We start from the raw sequence: 21,536 nt of genomic DNA on the forward strand, positions 1-21,536 counted from the left end.
TTCCATACCCAGGGCTTAACATGTCAAACCTAGGGATCTCTGGAGAGACCCCTTAATGTGTAGCGGTAGTGAGTGATTGTCGGGCCGTTCTAATTGGACAGCCCGGTCGTGAGACGGCCGGGCGGCAGGTAGCCTAGTGGGGGCGGCAGGTAGCTTAGTGGTGAGTGTTGGGCCAGTAACCGAAAGGTTGCTAGATCGAATCCCCGAGCTGACAAGGTAAAAATCTGTTGTTCTGCCTCTGAACAAGGCAGTTAACCCACTGTTCCTAGGCCATCATTGTGAATAAGAATTTTGTCTTAACTGACTTGCCTAGTTAATTAAAGGTTACATTTTTTTTAAACACGCCAGAGCTCAGGTTTGATTGACAGGGAGCAAGAGGAGATCCCGTGTGGAGAAGCTGGAGTGCCCGGTGCCACTTTTTAATCATGTCGTAGAGCAGTGCCGATAAGAGATGTTCCGCGATTATGGTTTAAGGAGTACGTCCTTGCACCGGGCCATGGGATTTCTCTTCCCCTCCGACAGAGGGAATGACAACATCAGTATTCATTCCACAGCACCGGGGAGGGGGGGAGAATGTTGGGAGCCAGGAACTTACCATGGCATGGTATTAATTTCTGCTTTTTAACTAAGGTCTCTGATGTGTGGCAATTCCATTACGAGTTTCAGTAGTAGCACAATATGTTGCATTGGCCGGGAATACTTGAAATTCCTTTGTAATAATGTGTCCGTCTTTACCTTGTCACATTTGGTGGCAGTAGTGGGATCTAGTACCCCTCGCAGTACGGGGTGGTGCGTTGACATTCTGCCGAGCAGTCCTCATTGGGTAATGTCCGAGGTCATCAGAGGACTATTGGAGATCAAACCTATATTTCSCATATCTAGTTGAAGTGTGAGCGGAAGTGGACCCGTTCTCAACCTACTTGAATAAACGTTGTGACAGGAATCCCATCTCCTCGACCAGTCATGCTCTGTCATCACTCAGTAACTCAGTGGCGCTTTGGCTGGCAATGTGCCGCACTGAGAGAGATTATCGACTCAGCTCGACAGACCCTGGACCCTAGATTACTGCTCGGCACTTGGCCTTTCCCGATCCCTTCAAGAAGGACAAGGACAAGTAAGAGGTATTCCCGATTTTTTACGTCCTTTTCACACCACCTCTAATGATATGTTTGCCACTAAAGTGGCGAGGAGAAATGTCATCTTTTAGTCTGCTTTTCCATTCTGGCATGTAGGGTTGTTTCTACATTCTCACCCTCCCGGGTCTGAATTGGTATACTCCATAGACATCATCTCCGTAATGAAGGCAAACATAGGGTGAGGTAGAGAATAAATCAGTGGATTGACTGTCTATAATTAATGGTAATCTCAGTGTGTGTGATACAGAATACGACTCTTTAGTATTTGTAGTCTTTGCCACGGCTCCACAAGCTCTACACAACGAAGGCTTGAATGAGAATCGTTCGTTAGATCCCTTTCTTTTTTTAAAATCTTTTCAAGTGTGTCATTTATGAACGCATGGATAGTTTTTCTTTATAGCTTACAGTATTTCATTAAGAATACTGATGCATGAAAGGCAATACTTTACATACTTGTTAGCTCAGCAGCTAATGGTGTCTCTCATTGGCAGTCAGTGCTATATGTGGGACATACATTATGTAGTACATCACACAATGTAAAACAGTGGTGAGATAATTGGATTAGTTCTGTGAATTATACATTTGAAGTCTCGTTTCTCGAACAAGAACATCTTGGAGGAAGGTGATAGGATTCAATTTTTTGACTTTTTTTACAATCCTTCTAAATTGAAATCTGAAACTTCCAGAGAACAAAATGTCAACAGGTRCAAATCAGGAGAAGGTGCTTATGCGGTCCTGAAGCACAGCTGAAGTACACTTTGAAATGTCAAAGCTTTTGTTTTATGTATTCCACAGGTGTGCCTTACCTTGACGCATCTGACTGATTTGCTCTGCCAACTTCGAATTAGGAATAATCATTTTCACTTGAGTCAGAAATGTATTTGTGGGTTGTTGTGTACATGATCTGTAATCACCACTAACTTGTTTTCCAGTTATCTAATGAAGTATCTGAGCCACACATGCACTAGTATTTGTTTAGAAGCCGAACAACAAGTTTTCCCCATTCAAATTAAATATCTGATCATAGAAAATCACTAGGGAACAAAATCAACAACCAGAACAACTCAAACAGAGATAAAGGAAAGCATCAATAAAACAACTGACATTGCCAACAACACCCCCCTCATTCTCAGTCCGTACCTGTCCATCATATCAGCTCCTTAAAATGGAGTGCTGCCAGCCAGACACTGGTGGCTTAATTTGCTGATTTAGCTCCTGTGCATGGATGAGAGATTGTTCATTTTCCCTGAGACAAGGCCCCAGTAGCCCATCCCAGCCCCAAATCTCCTTTGTTTGCCATAACGGCCCTATCTGTGTGCATAGTTGGTTATTTACTGTTTGAGTTTGGGCTGAGAGAAGAGTCATCGAGGCAGAGTGTGTGAGGGGGAATCAGCAGGAGGACACACACTACCGAGATAAGGAGGCATCTGTTCTGTTCTGTACTCAGTCAGGACTCTCACCGGAGTCGAGGAACTGCAGCAGACCTTCTACTCACTCGGCTTCATGCCTCACCGAGTCCATTTCTCTCAGGCTTCGTGTCATTCACTGACGCTAGACGTGTCCTCAAACCCCTGCGACGTGCCTACCTGCATGTTTTACTATCTATTGTCTTACACACTTGGAAATGTTACTATCTGAGGCCCTTTGAGACAAGAGTCGAGAGGAGCGCCATGGTAAATCAAGATGGATTCATTCATTTCGAGGGGGGCACCGAGCAAGCCTATGAAGATTGACAGTTTTTTGTCATCCTTGGCCGAACCCGCTTAGATATTATTCTCATGATGTCAGATTTACTGTCCATTTTCCCTGGATGGAGTGAGCCAGAGATGGACCTGCTGCCTGCCAGCCAAGTGATGGTGATGATGGTGTGGGTGGCTTCATGGGTGGCTTTGCTGTCAGCCATTGTCTTCTGACAGGTAGCATCACTCCTACGCAGTGCCAGTCCCTCGATTTAAGTGTAGAAGAAAGTCTGATGTAAAACGTACAGTACCAGTCAAAAGTTTGGACACACCTACTCATTCAAGGGTTTTTCTTTATTTTTATTATTTTCTACATTGTAGGATAATAATCAAAACTATGAAATAACACATATGGAATCATAATGTACATAATGTAGTAACTAAAAAAGTGTTAAACAAATCAAAATATATTTAAGATTTTAGATTCTTCAAACCCTTTGCCTTGATGACAGCTTTGCACACTCTTGGCATTCTCTCAACCAGCTTCACCTGGAATGCTTTTCCAACACAGTCTTGAAGGATTTTCCACATACGCTGAGCACTTGTTGGCAGCTTTTCCTTCACTCTGGAGTCCAACTCATCCCAAACCATCTCAATTGGGTTGAGGTCGGGTGATTGTGGAGGCCAGGTCATCTGATGCAGCACTCCATCACTCTCCTTCTTGGTCAAATAGCCCGTACACAGCCTGGAGGTGTGTTTTGGGTCATTGTCCTGTTGAAAAACAAATGATAGTCCCACTAAGCGCAAACCAGATGGGATGTATCCCTGCAGAATTCTCTGGCAGCCATGCTGGTTAAGTGTGCCTTGAATTCTAAATAAATCACTGACAGTGTCACCAGCAAGGCACCACCACACCATCACACCTCCTACTCCATGCTTCACGGTGGGAACCACACATGCAGAGATCATCCGTTCAACTACTCTGCGTCTCACAAAGACACGGCGGTCGGAGCCAAAAATCTAAAATCAGACCAAAGGACAGATTTCCACCGGTCGAATGTCCGTTGCTTGTGTTTCTTGGCCCAAGCAAGTCTCTTATTATTATTGGTGTCCTTTAGTAGTGGTTTCTTTGCAGCTATTTGACCATGAAGGCCTGGTTCACGCAGTCTCCGCTGAACAGTTGATGTTGAGATGCGTCTGCTACTTGAACTCTGTGAAGCATTTATTTGGGCTGCAATTTCTGAGGCTGATAACTCTAATGAACTTATCCTCTGCAGCAGAGGTAACTCTGGGTCTTCTTTTCCTGTGGTGGTCCTCGTGAGAGCCAGTTCCATCATTGCGCTTGATGGTTTTTGTGACTGCACTTGAAGAAACATTCAAAGTTCTTGACATTTTCCGGATTGCCTGACCTTCATGTCTTAAAGTAATGATGGGCTGTCGTTTTTCTTTGCTTATTTGAGCTGTTCTTGCCATAATATGGACCAAATAGGACTATCTACTGTATACCACCCTTACCTTGTCACAACACAACTGATTGGCTCAAACGCATTTAGATGGAAAGAAATTCCACAAATTAACTTTTAAGAAGGAACACCTGTTAATTGAAATGCATTCCAGGTGACTACCTCATGAAGCTGGTTGAGAGAATGCCAAGAGTGTGCAAAGCTGTCATCAAGGCATTGGGTGGCTACTTTGAAGTATCTCAAATATAAAATATATTTTGATTTGTTTAACACTTTTTTTGGTTACTACATGATTCCATATGTGTCATTTCATAGTTTTGAGCTCTTCACTATTAATCTACAATGTCGAAAGTAGTAAAAATAAAGAAAAAACCTTGAATGAGTATGTGTGTCCAAACTTTTGACTGGTACTGTCAGTCTGACATCAGTCTTGTCTGACGTAAGAGAATGTTGTCATCCTGCACCCGCCCACTCCACCCTAACAAACCGTGGACAGGTATCCGACCATGGACGCCACCACTGTCAGTCAGCTTCTCCAGGCCCACTGAGCAATTGATGCGTCCCAGGTCCCTTCCATTTTGCCCAAAGTATGCATTTCTCTTGCACACTTCTTCTCGTGGATTTAACAATGGTGGAAATTGTCTCTAACCAATGCTTACACCAATCCAATGCTTTTAAATCCATGATGGGGAGTGTGCGAGTGCACACTTCGAAACAAGGGCAGATCATTGTGACACAGTCACCGTCTGTTGGGGGCCCTCTGGTGTACGATGGCGAAAGAACATGGCTGACGTTTTACATTCTCCCAACCAATTGTGCTATTTTGTTATTCTTTTTGCGTATTGTGTAACTTATTTTTTTACTTATTGTGTACGTAATGTTGCTGCTACCGTCTCTTATGACCGAAAATAACTTCTGGACATCAGAAAAGCGATTACTCACCGCGGAATGGAAGAAACCTTTTCCTTTAACGAGTCCGACGAGAAGGATATCCTGCTTTCACTGGAACAGGCCCAAATCCACACCTTTTGTGTGAAGAAAAGACGCCGGAAAAGGAGACACCGATCAGGGATCCTTCTGAGAATCCGGAGGCGAGCGAGTAAACTCCCAATGCCTTCCATTCTTCTTGCTAACATGCAATCATTGGAAAATAAAATCGATGACCTACTATTAAGATTATCCTACCAACGGGACATTAAAAACTGTCACATCTTATGTTTCACCGAGACGTGGCTGAACGAAGATATGGACAATATAGAGCTAGCGGGATTTTCCATGCACCGGCAGAACAGAGACGCTGTTACCTCTGTTAAGACGAGGGGTGGGGGTGTGTGTCTTTTTGTCAATAACAGCTGGTGCGCGATGTCTAATATTAAAGAAGTCTCGAGGGATTGCTCGCCTGAGGTAGAGTACCTTATGATAAGCTGCAGACCACATTACCTACCAAGAGAGTTCTTATCTGTATTCGTAGCCATCTATTTACCACCACAAAACAAAGCTGGCACTAAGACCACTCTCAACCAACTCTATAAGGCCATAAGCAAAGAAGAAAATGCTCACCCAGAGGCGGCGCTCCCAGTGGCCGGGGACTATAATGCAGGCAAACTTAAATCAGTTTTCCCAAATCTTTACCATCATGTCACATGTGCAACCAGGGGGAAAAAATCCTCCTGATTCCTGCTTACAAGCAAAACTAAAGTAGTGACTCGCTCAATACAGAAGTGGTCAGATGACGCGGATGCTACACTACAGGACTGTTTTGCTAGCACAGACTGGAATATGTTCCGGGATTCATCCAATGGCATTGAGGAATAAACCACCTCAGTCATCGGCTTCATCAATAAGTGCATCAATAACGTCGTCCCGACAGTGACTGTACGTACATATCCCAACCAGAAGCCATGGATTACAGGCAACATCCGCATCGAGCTAAAAGCTAGAGCTGCCGCTTCCAAGGAGCGGGAGACTAATACAGACGCTTATAAGAAATCCCAATATGCCCTCAGAAGAACCATGAAACAAGCAAAGCGTCAATACAGGATTAAGATTGAATCCTACTACCCCGGCTCTGACGCTCGTCGGATGTGGCAGGGCTTGAAAACTATTACGGACTACAAAGGGAAACCCAGACGCGAGCTGCCAAGAGACGCGATCCTACCAGACGAGCTAAATGCCTTTTATGCTCGCTTTGAGGCAAGCAACACTGAAGCATGCACGAGAGCACCAGCTGTTCTGGATGACTGTGTGATAATGCTCTCGGTAGCCGATTTGAACAAAACCTTTAAACAGGTCAACATTCACAAAGCCGCTGGGCCAGACGGATTACCAGGACGTATACTCAAAGCATGCGCGGACCAACTCTCAAGTGTCTTCACTGACATTTTCAACCTCTCCCTGACCGAGTCTGTAATACCTACATGTTTCAAGCAGACCACCATAGTCCATGTGCCCAGGGAAGCGAAGGTAACCTGCCTAAATGATTACCGCCCCGTGGTAAGTGCTTTGAAAGGCTGGTCATGGCTCACATCAACATCATCCTCCCGGACACCCTAGACCTACTCCAATTCGCATACCGCCCCAACAGATCCACAGATGACGCAATCTCAATCGCACTCCACACTGCCCTTTCTCACCTGGACAAAGGGAACACCTATGGGAGAATGCTGTTCATTGACTACAGCTCAGCATTCAACACCATAGTGCCCACGAAGCTCATCACTAAGCTAAGGGGACTCTGGGACTAAACACCTCCCTCTACAACTGGATCCTGGACTTCCGGACGGGCCGCCCCCCAGGTGGTAAGAGTAGGCAACAACCCGTCTGCCACGCTGATCCTTAACACTGGGCCCCTCAGGGGTGTGTACTTAGTCCCCTCCTGTATTCCCTGTTCACCCACGACTGCGTGGCCAAACACGACTCCAACACCATCATTAAGTTTGCTGACGACACACCAGTGGTAAGCCTGATCACCGACAACGATGAGACGGCCTATTGGGAGGAGGTCAGAGAACTGGCAATGTGGTGCCATGACAACAACCTCTCCCTCAATGTGAGCAAGACAAAGGAGCTGATCCTGGAGAGCCAAACAGGCCCCCATTAACAGCGATGGGGCTGTAGTGGAGCGGGTCGAGAGTTTCAAGTTCTTTGGTGTCCACATTACCAACGAACTATCATGGTCGAAAGAGGAGGAAGGGAAGCGCTACTAAGGTACACAATAGTACACTTTGGTAGATAGAAGGTGCTCTTTGGTAAAAGGGGTAAATTGGTCATCAAAAAGAATGGAGGACCAAGGCACGCTTCATATAATTAATTAAAATGCCTTTATTAGTATGGCATGTTCAATAGAAACAAAGTTTTTTTTTAAACCGACGCGTTTCGGCTGCATGGCCTTCGTCAGGGAGTACAAAAAAAAGAACTATCATGGTCCAAACATACCAAGACAGTTGTGAAGAGGGCATGACAACACCTTTTCCCCCTCAGGAGACTGAAACGATTTGGCATGGGTCCCCAGATCCTCAAAAAGTTCTACAGCTGCACCATCGAGAGCATCCTGACCGGTTGCATCACCGCCTGGTATGGCAACTGCTCGGCATCCGACCGTAAGGCGCTACAGAGGGTAGTGCGAACGGTCCAGTACATCACTGGGGCCAAACTTCCTACCATCCAGGACCTCTGGCGGTGTCAGAGGAAAGACCATAAAATTGTCAGACTCCAGTCACCCAAGTTATAGATTGTTTTCTCTGCTACCGCACGGCAAGCAGTACCGGAGCAGTACTAGGACCAATAGGCTCCTCAACAGCTTCTACCCCCAAGCCATTAGACTGCTGAACAATTCATAAAAACCRCCATTGGACAATTTGCATTGACCCCCCCTCCCTTTTGTACACTGCTGCTACTCGCTGTTTGTTACCTATGCATAGTCACTTTGCCCCCACCTACATGTACAGATTACCTCAACTAGCCTGTACCCCTGCACCCTGAGTCGGTACCGGTGCCCCCTGTATATAGCCTTGTTATTCTTATTGTGTTACTTTTTATTATAACGTTTTATTTTAGCCTACTTGGTAAATATTTTCTTCGTCTTGAACTGCACTGTTGGTTAAGGGCTTGTAAGTAAGCATTTCATGGTAAAGTCTACACTTGTTGTATTCGGCGCGTGTGGCAAATAAAGTTTGATTTGATTTGCGCCTGGAGGAGAGCGAGAAGGATAGAGGACAAAGGAGAAGAAACAGACAGAGGACATAGAGTCGAGCAGGCCTGCCAGGGTTTCCTTAGCTCTTCTGAGCTTCTCATTAGGATATTATTAAGCCTAATGAGTTGAGTGAGAAACAAGTTTGGTGGCGCTAGCAATTTACCCGCCTTACGTCAGAATCGGTTTAATCTGCTCAAGGGCGGAGATTGGGATCTGTGGGCCGCCTGGCTGTGTGATCTTGTGTCTCCTATTGATCAGAGAGGGAGGGAAACTGCAGAGGGCGATTACTCAGTCGCGCTGCTTAAGTCCGAGCCCGTCTGCTATTCTCCCTGACCTGCTCTGGCCACAAGACAACCCACACTCCCTGAAACTACACAACTGACATGACGTTTGTATATTCAGAAGGGAGGAAAAAAAGCTATACTGTAGATACTGTAGATACTGTAGATACTCTATACTGTAGATACTATGCCTACGAAAGTAAAGTAATAGGTACTTACCTTAGAAAAGAAGTACTGCAAGTGTGCTAGGTTTTTCCCTACTCCGTATTCATGATTACCAAGGAGTTGGTATGACTTATTTTTCAATTACCAGCATCTTCTTCTCAGATCATCTTTTTTAGTGTGCTTGTCATTTTTTCGTCAGTCTGTTGAATTAATCATAAGCACTTGTATTATAAAATGTAATGATATGCAATCTAAACACAATCTCATTGCCATTATGTGCTTCAGATACACAGAAGCAGCATCTGCAAGCACCTGGAGGCAATAATGTCTAATTGTTGAGACAGTGCCCACCTTTAAGTGTGCTATGATGGAACACTGAAAATACCTAATGCATGCATCTGTTGTGCTCTTCTCCCAAATCATGTAACTCTCTGGCCACGGAAGTCGTTTACCTTAATCTGAGATCAGTTTATAGTTGGTGCTCTTTCTCACCAAGAGTGTATCTGGCCAAGGCAGTCGTTTACCTCAACTGAACTGTGATCAGTTTATGGAAGACCCAGAGATTCACAAACCAGGATCAATACAGTGATACTGATTAACGTTCAATAATTGTTCATTCAYTGGAGCTGTCTGGTGAGAAAGAGCACTGTTACAGAAGCGCAGACGTACTGAAGTTAGCGTCACCCAGACAACAGCTTGTTGTTTGATCCAGGGTGGTTTTAGAGCTTAACGTGCCTCGCGGTTCTCTGTGTTCCAACGAGACTTTCTCCGCCTTAGTGTCTAGAGTACTGGAATCTGTTTGCAGAGAAGCTCTTTCTATTTTCCATTCATGCTTACTCGTCACAGTACAAGGATTTTTTAGTAATGCCGTAATGAATCAAATTTCGTTTTGATTTCCCTTTAATTCTCCTCTGAGATGCAATAGCTTAGGTTGAAAGGCTGCTAAGGCGGCAAGTGTTTAAACACAGAGCTGGGGCTAATGAAGACAGAGTGCATGCTGGGGAGGGAACGGTCAACCCCGCTCCGCCTCAGATAGACCCTCTAACACGCATAATCACGTAACACGCACGCAACGCACGCACGCACGCACGCACGCACGCACGCACACACACACAACACCACACAACACACACACACACACACACACACACACACACACACACACACACACAAACACACCACACACACACACACACACACACACACACACACACACACACACACTTGTTTTTCTCTCCTCGTGGACCTAAAATGTATTTCCATCCTATTTTCTCTTACCCTAACGTTAACCCTTACCTTAACCCCTAAACCTAACCCTAATTGTAATCCTAACCCACAACCTAACCCCTACATTTTTTAAATAGCCTTTGTCCTTGTAGGGACCTGGGAAATGTCCCCAACGAGAGAGAATATTTCTTGTTTTACTTTTGGGGATTTCAGGTCAAGGCGACACGCACACGCACACACACACCTCACACATACAGCCAGGGGCATAGATATAGCCGTAGATAGAGCCATGCTGCAGAGATTATCTGCACACATACAGTACACATGCTACACTATGGAAGTGTCTGCGTTGTTTCCTCTATTGGACAAATGGATTAAACCCCTCCAAATGAAGAATCATGTCGAGTCTCTGTGCTACTTTGCATGTGTGACCTCGTCACAACCATCTCACTTTGTTGGCCCACGGTTCAACGCCACGTGAATCTGTTCCCGCCCGGTCTGACCAAATTAGGGAGGAGGAGGATGAGGTGCCAGCCTGCAGTAAGAATCCTGGTCATTATCTGGCTACAGTCCGTTTGAGAGTGTTGTGGGATCTAAGGAAACGTAATAACCTAACGAAACCACAGGCTGACACCTCATTCGAGCAGGGTCAACTCTTCAAGCGCAATGACTCAGTCATTAAAGCCCCAGTAGGACGATAGGAAGTTTCACGGTGTCCAAAGAGGGAAAAATGGTTCTTCTTCCCCCCTAGTCTTCCAATCACTACGGTGTTTGATATAGGATGAGTAAGAGGTCCAGTGTTTGACGGATTAGTCCGGTGGTGCATGCTAATGCCTTGTTACAAGGAGACAAGAGGCTCCACTCAGGTTGATTGTTTAGGCGCAATGAAAGGGTATGGAACTTGTAGTTATTGAAGATGTAGGCCTGAGCTTTTGAACCACCTCGATCCACGCTTCAACGTCTCTTTCTTTTGACGCTGAAATATGGCACTGATTTACATTGTGATTCACAAAGCGGAAGCTCTATATACAGTATACTGTGACCAAAAGTCAAGCGCTCAAGTCATTACATTAGGACAATTTATTCAGTTCACACAGTTATGTAATAATAGTCTAGTTCTTCGGTATTCAATATATGCACAAGTGAACCTAAAYATGTTAGATTCTCATTTGGATTTTTTATATTATTGAGTCAAATTGTGTATTCTGACTACTCTCTTCTCTTCTTTCTTTCCTGAAATGCAATTTACTAGTTCATTTGAAATGTTCTCAATTAGCTTTCCCTTGTCATATCCTGATCTGCAATTGACTCAATAATGTTGGACTGTTTAATTCCTGTCCCTGGAAATGACCAAGGTACTTTCACTCCAATTCACAAAGTGAGAATTAATGGGCTGTGGTTAATATGGGGAATAATCACAGGGGATTTTAACTAAGTGGCTTAAAGACAGACAGCGTGTCATAGGTAGGATGTTTTACGAGCATCAACATCATGGACATATTTTGTTCAGGTTGAGTATAATAAAGTCCTGGAGTGGGCTTTGACCCTAACCCTAAATACTACACACTTTGCACATCATGGGGCAGGTCAGGTGTTATTAATGTGGCCTCTAACAAGATGTCCGCCTCATGTCTTTGTGCATTGAGAGTTGGATTTAGAATCCAGCAAATAGACAATGAACAAAACGCAACATGTAAAGTGTTTGTCCCATGTTTCATGAGCTGAACTAAAAGATCCCAGCAATTTTCCATATGCACAAAAACGTTTTTCTCAAATTTTGTGCACAAATTAGTTTACATCCCTGTTAGTTAGCATTTCTCCTTTGCTAAGATAATCCATCCACCTGACAGGTGTGGCATATCAATAAGCTGATTAAACAGCATGATCATTACACAGGTGCGCCTTGTGCTGGAGACAATAAAAGGCCACTCTAAAATGTGCAGTTTTGTCACACAACACAATACCACAGATGTCTCAAGTTTTGAGGGATGCGCAATTGGCATGCTGATTGCAGGAATGTCCACCAGAGCTGTTGCCAGATAATTGAATGTTAATTTCTCTACCATAAGCCACCTCCAACGTTGTTTTAGAGAATTTGCCCGTACGTCCAACCAGCCTCACAACCGCAGACCACGTGTAACCATGCCAGCCCAGGACCTCCACATCCAGCTTCTTCACCTGCGGGATCGTCTGAGACCAGCTGAGGAAACTGTGGGTTTGGACAACTGAATCATTTTTTGGGAGTGTTGTGTTCATGGCCTTGTTTGGTAGTTTTTTGACTGAGGTTTTGACAAGAGTTTTCTGCCCTCAAGTACTCTATGGAATTCCTCAAGAGCATCCACCAATCTGCTCCTACAGCAACACCTCAGCTGAGAAAGATCCGAAGCAATAAAGGGATGTAACCAACAGTCATTCAACAGACAGAGGGGGTAAGACCATCTTGCATAAGATCAAGACTGTTGTTGGCAGAAGATTTGACCTCACTAGGCCTCAACCTTCATCTAGGAGTTATCATGGCAAATCACAATCAAACCTAATCAAAGTAAAGTTTCTTAACAACAGACCACCCAACCATGCTATGTTACCAACTTTTCTGATGTCGAACCCCAGATCCCTGCTCCCGCTCTCTCTCTCTCTTGCACTCGAGGGCATCAGGCATCATTACGCACACCTGTTACCATCATTACGTGCAGCAGCGCTCATTGGACTCACCTGGACTCCTTCTCTTTGTTGATTGTCCCGTCTATAATTGTCTGCTCCCCCGGTTGTTCCCTGTGTCTGTATTGATGTCGTTATTTTGTCTCCTGTCCGGGCGATGTTCCTGTCCTGTTTTGTTTCATGTCCGCAGTTTATTAAATGTTCTCCCTGTACCTGCTTGCTGTCTTCAGCGTCGATCCTCACATTCTAAATAAGATTGATTAGTTCCTGGCCATTTTGAAAAACCATGTACAGTACCATGTTCTATCCATCCATCCTATTTCATGCTCCTTAGCCTAGCCGGATTAAGGTTAAATGTTTCATGGAACAAGGCTCAAAGTGGTGTAATAAAATCAGTGGGGCTGTGTTTTGCTGCTCGGGCCAGTACTGTGGATGTTAATATATTTAGCTGAAGATAAATGCCCTAGCCCTATGAATAGACCAGTGCTTTAAGTCTTTGTGCCCTCTTATTGTCTCCTTCCCAGCGGTATTTCTTAAAGCGTTAACCCTCCGACGGCTCAAAGCCAAAGAGAACTGGTATGCCTTTAATTAAAAGTGAGTGTCTGCGTACAAAGATAATTGGGAGTTTTGCATTTGTACCACCCAGGGGTGAATGAATGGGGGCTGTTCTCCAGCGGTTGGCTCTGTTTTTTTTGTCACAGGCGGGAGCCTTTGACTAATATTTCTTAACTGAAGGTTAAATATCGTACAGATCATGTTGGACATAAACGGGGAGAGGTTCATCGGATCAGATTGACCTCTAAATTTATCATCCGCTGCAGACGTGTGATTTGTGTTGTGGTTTTTTGCACAGTACGTACGGTATGTGGGCACGCAAGGTGACCGGCACTGTAGATCAACGCTGAACAACTGCTTGGGGAGAAGGTCCTGTCCGCCTGACTGGGTATCATTTTTCTCCATTTCATGGAATGGAGGGTCTACTAAGCTCAAGTTTGACATTTTACTGCACTGTTAGGAGCTAGTAACACAAGCATTTCGTTGTACCCGCTATAACAGCTGCTAAACTGTGTACGCGACCAACCTTGATTTGATTTACTCGTCAAATAGGCACTTGCCGTGTGTCATGGGAACACTGGCTATCTCTCTCACGTTTCCGGTATTCACGTGTACTGTAGATCCCTTCCCACTCTGTTGGTAGTACAATGCCCCAGGGCCCTAAATGCTATTGGTGGATGTCTCCACCATCTGCCTGCGTATCCCTCCGCCCATGTAATGGCTAGCATCCACTGATCAGCCTCATTTTTAAAAAGAAAAGTCTATAGGCCCTATCAGTTCCGTGTTCCAGGCTAGTTGAATGCGTAAATACTTTGATAAGCAGCTAACACTGATACATAGCACTGCTGGTTAGAGAGAAATACTCCTACCACTTGTTCTAATCATGGCTGAGGAGAAGAGACAGGCTGGTAGGAAAACAAGGCCACAAGAACAGCCAGACTGAGAGTTGGTAGCTGGCGCTCCACCTCCACTTTGAGACTGTTCCCCTGTTAACCTGTCTCCTGTCTCCTAGACACAGTGACATTTCCACTGCAAAGGCCCGTGTCTGACCTTCTCATGCTGGCCAGCCTCAGGACGAATGAGAACCCTTAGCCGCAGCTCACCGCTCAACCCCGTCTACCTGATTCCTGTTCTAATTCATTAAAGGGAATAGCAGGTCCCCCGGCTATATTTCAGTCTGCTTTGTATCAATGACAGGCAAAATAACCCCTTTTAATGGTTGATTGGGGAAAAAAATGGCCCTATTATAACCTTTGGAGAAAAGAAGGGGTTGAAAGCCTCAATTTGTTCTGAGGGGATAATACCATGCAAGTTGTTTGAATGAAATACATCATACAGTCATGACACATTATTAATTTTTTTAACTAGCACATACCTCTGCAACAGCATATGAAGACATTTCATTGGACGCCAGAAACAACAAACAGCACACCACCAATCAAACGACGGAACACACTCGACATGTGTGTTGTGCCAATGTGTTTGGCCCTTGCATTAGTTCAATGAATTAGCTCACTGTGACAAGATGAGTCCTTCAGCAGCTCACTGGAACTAATCGGAGCTGGCGAGCCTGCCTTTACCCCTCATAAACACCAGTGTTTGAGAAGAAGTGAATCCTGCCATTACTGTGTAGGTGTTCCATTGTAGGCGGTCCAAGATGCAGGCTCAGTCTTGCTTAATCCTGCCAATGGTTTTCAGCGGAAGAATTCCAGACCCAGTCTATGGATCCATGAGAATATAAATAGAGTAGCAGGGAAGAGACTTCCGGAATGATAACTGGTAATGACTCAAGTCTGAGTCACTTGATTTGGACAAGTAGCCAGGCCAGAGCCTTTATCACCCACCCATCCTCACACACACGCACATATGCACCCATACACACACACACACACACACACACACACACACACACACACACACACACACACACACACACACACACACACACACACACACCTTCCCCCTGCAGCATTTTTACTACCTAGCTAATGAGCTGTGTACCCTTCCAAGTGGACAAACTCCTGGTTAGGCTGCAGAAGAAGCAGACGACCACTTCCTGTCTGAAACTTCACTAAACTGCACCTGATTAATCCACCAGCCTTCTCTCTCCCACTAAAGGTCACATCATGCGAATAGACGTGACGGGGACCTCCACAAAGGAGGGCCAAGGAAAATAACAGCACTTTGAAAAAACTCCGGCGACGAGACATTCGGCTGCGAGCTCAGAACATATGGCAATTAAAGATTCTAATGATCCAGATCGAGTTCAATCTTGACGTGATTATCTGATTGTATCTAACCTTTCCTGCAGCTTACACGTCGCCGTGCCAGACGCCTTGTTCAAGTTTTGGCCAAAAGTAATTTGGAAGCGATTTAGGCATTTTTGTGACCTGCTAATTGCATGGCTGTTTTTAGTTGCTGTTGTGATGTTTACATCATTATCTGGCTGGTTCTGACGATGACCTTTTTGCAGTTGCCACACGCAATTTCACACATTTTGAGGCAATCTTTCTGGTCGTTAAATGAAATGCAACGTGTTAATTTGCTTAATACAATAAAAAAATGCTATTATGATATTTATGTTTGGGTAGCTTTACACTGCAATCGTCCTCCACATGGATGTCTGTTATTGTACCTAAATTGCCGTACGATCTTGCTGGCTCTGTCGGTCTCACTGAAAGCTGTGTTATCTTCTCTCCCATCACACCACCCATCCAGCCCTCTTTTGTTTACTCCTCTCTGGCTTTGCAGTTGGGGACATGTGCTTGGCTTTGTGGTCATATTGATTGACAGTGTAACCAGACAATTCCAGTGGGGGGCTGAGTGAGTGCTTGTGCACCCTCCTAGTCACTGCACTGTATAGACCTCAGTGAGAACAGCTTTGTGTATATCAGACTAAAGAGAACATCGGCCTACGCGTTTCAGATGCTATCAGCGTTCCCTGTTTGAGTGACATTTCAGACTGGCTTTGATTGGAATACGTCAAAGGCTCAAAAGGACTGGGTGGGTTGTGATTCTGTTAAGGTAAATGGGAACCTYCTTTTGTTCTTAGCCCATGCAGGTATGCTTAGTGTGATGTTACCTGGGTGGTAAATGTAGATTGTAGACACTACTCTCTGTTCTTGAACCAGTGCCCTCTCTTTCTTCTCCTCTCCTGTTTCTCCTCTGTCTCTGCCCCCTAGTGTTTACCCCTCCCCTCTTCTCTTTATCCCTCTTCACTCGTTCCCTGACTACACCGTTCCTTCATCCATCCATCCCACTGTCCCCGTATCTCGCARCCTCTTAGCGGAGACTTGAATTTCAATTGGCTCACAGGCTACTTTCAGAATTCAGAGTCGGCCCCTCACGTAAGTTCATAACAGTAATTAAATGTTGTTTCACTGTTGCTCTTCCCTTTTTAAATGGAGGCTCTCTCCCCTTCTCTATCATTTTACATTCTGGCACCTGGATTGAGGCTCTCAGTGCTGGTCTATGGCTATATAACATGTTGTTTTCGATGGATGTCTGATGTAGCATGTACACCATAGCGTGAATGTCCGAATATGTACACCTTAGACTCTATTTCCTGAAATGTACACCAGACTCCCTAATATGTATACCGTACTACCTAATATAAATCCACTCTTATTACTAATTATTTATTTAAAAATCTTCAGCAGCAAACAGATCCACATGTAAACAGTAAATATTATTGCTGGATGTGTAATCTCTCGTGGACAGATGTAACAATGAGAATCTGTCAAGGCTCACGTATAATTATGTGCAGTACTTCCTGGATTTTGATTTTTGTCATAGATAATTTGGACGAATCAGGACCGGGCGAAGGCGGTGCTTAAACTGGTGAAGTGATTTTCAAGCCTCCGGCAAAATTAAGGCAGCTATACAATTTTAAAAACATTACAATACATTCATTCCAGAATTCAGAGCCCACTAAGTGTGTGCCCTCCGGTCCATACTCCACCACCACATCTACAACGCAAAATCCATGTGTACGTGTGTGTATAGTGCGCATGTCATCATGTGTGTGTCTGTACCCACTAGATTCCACAGCCACAAAATCCAAATTGGCTCTATCATAAAAAGTATTCAAAACTAAAATGTGCTTTTTGGCCACGATAAACACGGGTAAAATTATCACAATTGTTAACGGCATTCCCCCCCCCCCCCATCCCAGAAGTAAAACAGGAAATGACAAACTTTTGCGAGATAATTATACTTCTGTGTAACCCAGGTTACTTGACGTGTGACTCATGATAATATGCAGACGGAGGTTGCAGGCAGGCGGGGAAAGGCACAGTTTTTTTTTGCGTCAAGGATCCTTGGATCAAAACAACTCCCTGAATCAAGGTGAAGAGATGACGTGTATTGTAGGGAGGGAGGGGGACTTAGTCAGCAAAGACACCCCAGACACGCTCTCGTATACTAAACGCATGCACACGCAATCACAGGAGGCTGCTGAGGGGAGGACGGCTCATAATAATGGCTGGAATGGAGTGAAGGGTATTACGCCTGTCTCTTATACACATCTAGATGTGTATAAGAGACAGGGCCTGTAATTTTCATCATAGGTACACTTCAACTATGACAGACAAAATTAGAAAAAAAATCCAGAAAATCACATTGTAGGATTTTTAATGAATTTATTTGCAAATTATGGTGGAAAATAAGTATTTGGTCAATAACAAAAGTTTATCTCAATACTTTGTTATATACCCTTTGTTGGCAATGACAGAGGTCAAACGTTTTCTGTAAATCTTCACAAGGTTTTCACACACTGTTGCTGGTATTTTGGCACATTCCTCCATGCAGATCTCCTCTAGAGCAGTGATGTTTTGGGGCTGTTGCTGGGCAACACGGACTTTCAACTCCCTCCAAAGATTTTCTATGGGGTTGAGATCTGGAGACTGGCTAGGCCACTCCAGGACCTTGAAATGCTTCTTACGAAGCCACTCCTTCGTTGCCCGGGCGGTGTGTTTGGGATCATTATCATGCTGAAAGACCCAGCCACGTTTCATCTTCAATGCCCTTGCTGATGGAAGGAGGTTTTCACTCAAAATCTCACGATACATGGCCCCATTCATTCTGTCCTTTACACGGATCAGTCGTCCTGGTCCCTTTGCAGAAAAACAGCCCCAAAGCATGATGTTTTCACCCCATGCTTCACAGTAGGTATGGTGTTCTTTGGATGCAACTCAGCATTCTTTGTCCTCCAAACACGACGAGTTGAGTTTTTACCAAAAAGTTCTATTTTGGTTTCATCTGACCATATGACATTCTCCCAATCTTCTTCTGGATCATCCAAATGCTCTCTAGCAAACTTCAGACGGGCCTGGACATGTACTGGCTTAAGCAGGGGGACACGTCTGGCACTGCAGGATTTGAGTCCCTGGCGGCGTATTGTGTTACTGATGGTAGGCTTTGTTACTTTGGTCCCAGCTCTCTGCAGGTCATTCACTAGGTCCCCCCGTGTGGTTCTGGGATTTTTGCTCACCGTTCTTGTGATCATTTTGACCCCACAGGGTGAGATCTTGCGTGGAGCCCCATATCGAGGGAGATTATCAGTGGTCTTGTATGTCTTCCATTTCCTAATAATTGCTCCCACAGTTGATTTCTTCAAACCAAGCTGCTTACCTATTGCAGATTCAGTCTTCCCAGCCTGGTGCAGGTCTACAATTTTGTTTCTGGTGTCCTTTGACAGCTGTAATCACAATGTGATTTTCTGGATTTTTTTTTCTCAGGCCTCTCTCATCTTTTTAAGTGGGAGAACTTGCACCATTGGTGGCTGACTAAATACTTTTTTGCCCCACTGTATATATATATAACGCAAAATCCATGTGTACGTGTGTTTATGTTTGTGTTACTTCACAGTCCCCGCTGTTCCATATGGTGTATTTTTACCTTCTTTTTAAATCTGATTCTACTGCTTGCATCAATTACCTGATGTGGAATAGAGTTCCATGTAGTCATGGCTCTATGTAGTACTGAGCAATGGACCTGATCATTAAGCTGGAGGCCCTGGGTCTCAACCCCGCCCTTTGCAATTGGGTCCTGGACTTTCTGACGGGCCGCCCCCAGGTGGTGAAGGTAGGAAACAACATTTCCACTTCGCTGACCCTCAACACTGGGGCCACACAAAGGTGCGTGCTCAGCCCCCTCCTGTACTCCCTGTTCACCCATGACTGCGTGGCCATGCACGCCTCCAACTCAATCATCAAGTTTGCAGACGACACAACAGTTTGATTACCAACAACGACGAGACAGCCTACAGGGAGGAGGTGAGGGCACATGGAGTGTTGTGTCAGGAAAACAACCTCTCAACGTCAACAAAACAAAGGAAATGATCGTGGACTTCAGGAAACAGCAGAGGGAGCACCCCCCTTATCCACATTGAAGGGACAGTAGGGGAGAAGGTGGAACGTTTTAAGTTCATTGGCGTACACATCACAGACAAACTGAAATAGTCCACGTCTCTTCAACCTCAGGAGGATGAACAAATTTGGCTTGTCAGCTAAAACCCTGACAAACTTTTACAGATGCACAATTGAGAGCATCCTGTTGGACTGTATCACCGCCTGGTACGGCAACTGCACCACCCTCAACCGCACAACGCATCACCGGAGGCAAACTACCTTACAGCACCCGAGGTCACAGGAAGGCCAAAAAGATAATCAAGGACAACAACCACCCGATCCATTGCCTGTTCACCCCGCTATCATCCAGAAGGCGAGGTCAGTACAGGTGCATCAAAGCTGGGACCGAGAGACTGAAAAACAGCTTCTATCTCAAGGCCATCAGACTGCTAAACAGCAATCACTAACTCAGAGGCTGCTGCCTACATAGAGACTCACTAGTCACTTTAAACAATGCCACTTTAATATTGTTTACATATTTTACATTACTCATCTCATATGTAGATACTGTATCTTATACCATCTATTGCATCTTGCCTATGCTGCTCGGCCATCACTCATCCATATATTTATATGTACATATTCTTATTCCATCCCTTTAGATTTGTGTGTATTAGGTAGTTGTGGGGAATTGTTTGATTACTGAGACGCACAAGCATTTCGCTACCCTCACATTAACATCTGCTAACCATGTGTATGTGATCAATAAAATTTGATTTGATAATGTGCGCCTACCATAGTCTGTTCTGGACTTGGGGACTGTGAAGAGACCTCTGGTGGCATGTCTTGTGGGGTATGCATGGGTGCTAGTATTTTAAACAGACAGCTCGGTACCTTCAGCTTGTYAACACCTCTTACAAAAACAAGTAATGAGGAAGTCAATCTTTCTTCCACTTTGAGCCTGAAGAGATTGACATGCATGTCATTAATGTTAGCTCTCCGTGTACTTTTAAGGGCCAGCCRTGCTGCCCTGTTCTGAGCCAACTGCAGTTTTCCCTAGTCCCTCTTTGTGGCACCTGACCACACGACTGAACAGTAGTGCAGGTGAGACAAAACCATGGCCTGTACAAAAACCTGCTTTGTTGATAGTGTTGTTAAGAAGATAGAGCAGCGCTTTATTATGGACAGACTTCTCCCCATCTTAGCTACTGTTGTATCAATATGTTTTGACCATGACAGTTTACAATCCAGGGTTACTCCAAGCAGTTTAGTCACCTCAACTTGCTCAATTTCCACATGATTCATTACGAGATGTAGTTGAGGTTTAGGGTTTAGTAAATGATTTGTCCCAAATACAATGGTTTTATTTTTGGAAATATTTATGACTTATTCCTTGCTACCCATTCCGAAACTAACTGCAGCTCTTTGTTGAGTGTTGCAGTCATTTCAGTTGCTGTAGTAGCCGACGTGTATAGTGTTGTGTCATCCGCATACATAGACACACAGGCTTTAGTGAAAGACAGTGGTATGTCGTTAGTATAGATTGAAAAAAGCAAGGGGCCTAAACAGCTGCCCTGGGGAATTCCTGCTTCGACCTGGATTACGTTTGAGAGGCTTCCCTTAAAAAACACCCTCTGTGTTCTGTTAGACAGGTAACTCTTTATCCACATTATAGCAGGGGGTGTAAAGCCATAACACATATGTTTTTCCAGCAGCAGACTATGATCGATAATGTCAAAAGCTGCACTGAAGTCTAACAAGACAGCCCACACAATCATTTTATCATCAATTTCTCTCAGCCAATCATCAGTGCTGTGCTTGTTGAGTGTC

This window comes from Salvelinus sp. IW2-2015, linkage group LG22 (assembly GCF_002910315.2).
Source record: "Salvelinus sp. IW2-2015 linkage group LG22, ASM291031v2, whole genome shotgun sequence".
Taxonomy (NCBI): domain Eukaryota; kingdom Metazoa; phylum Chordata; class Actinopteri; order Salmoniformes; family Salmonidae; genus Salvelinus; species Salvelinus sp. IW2-2015.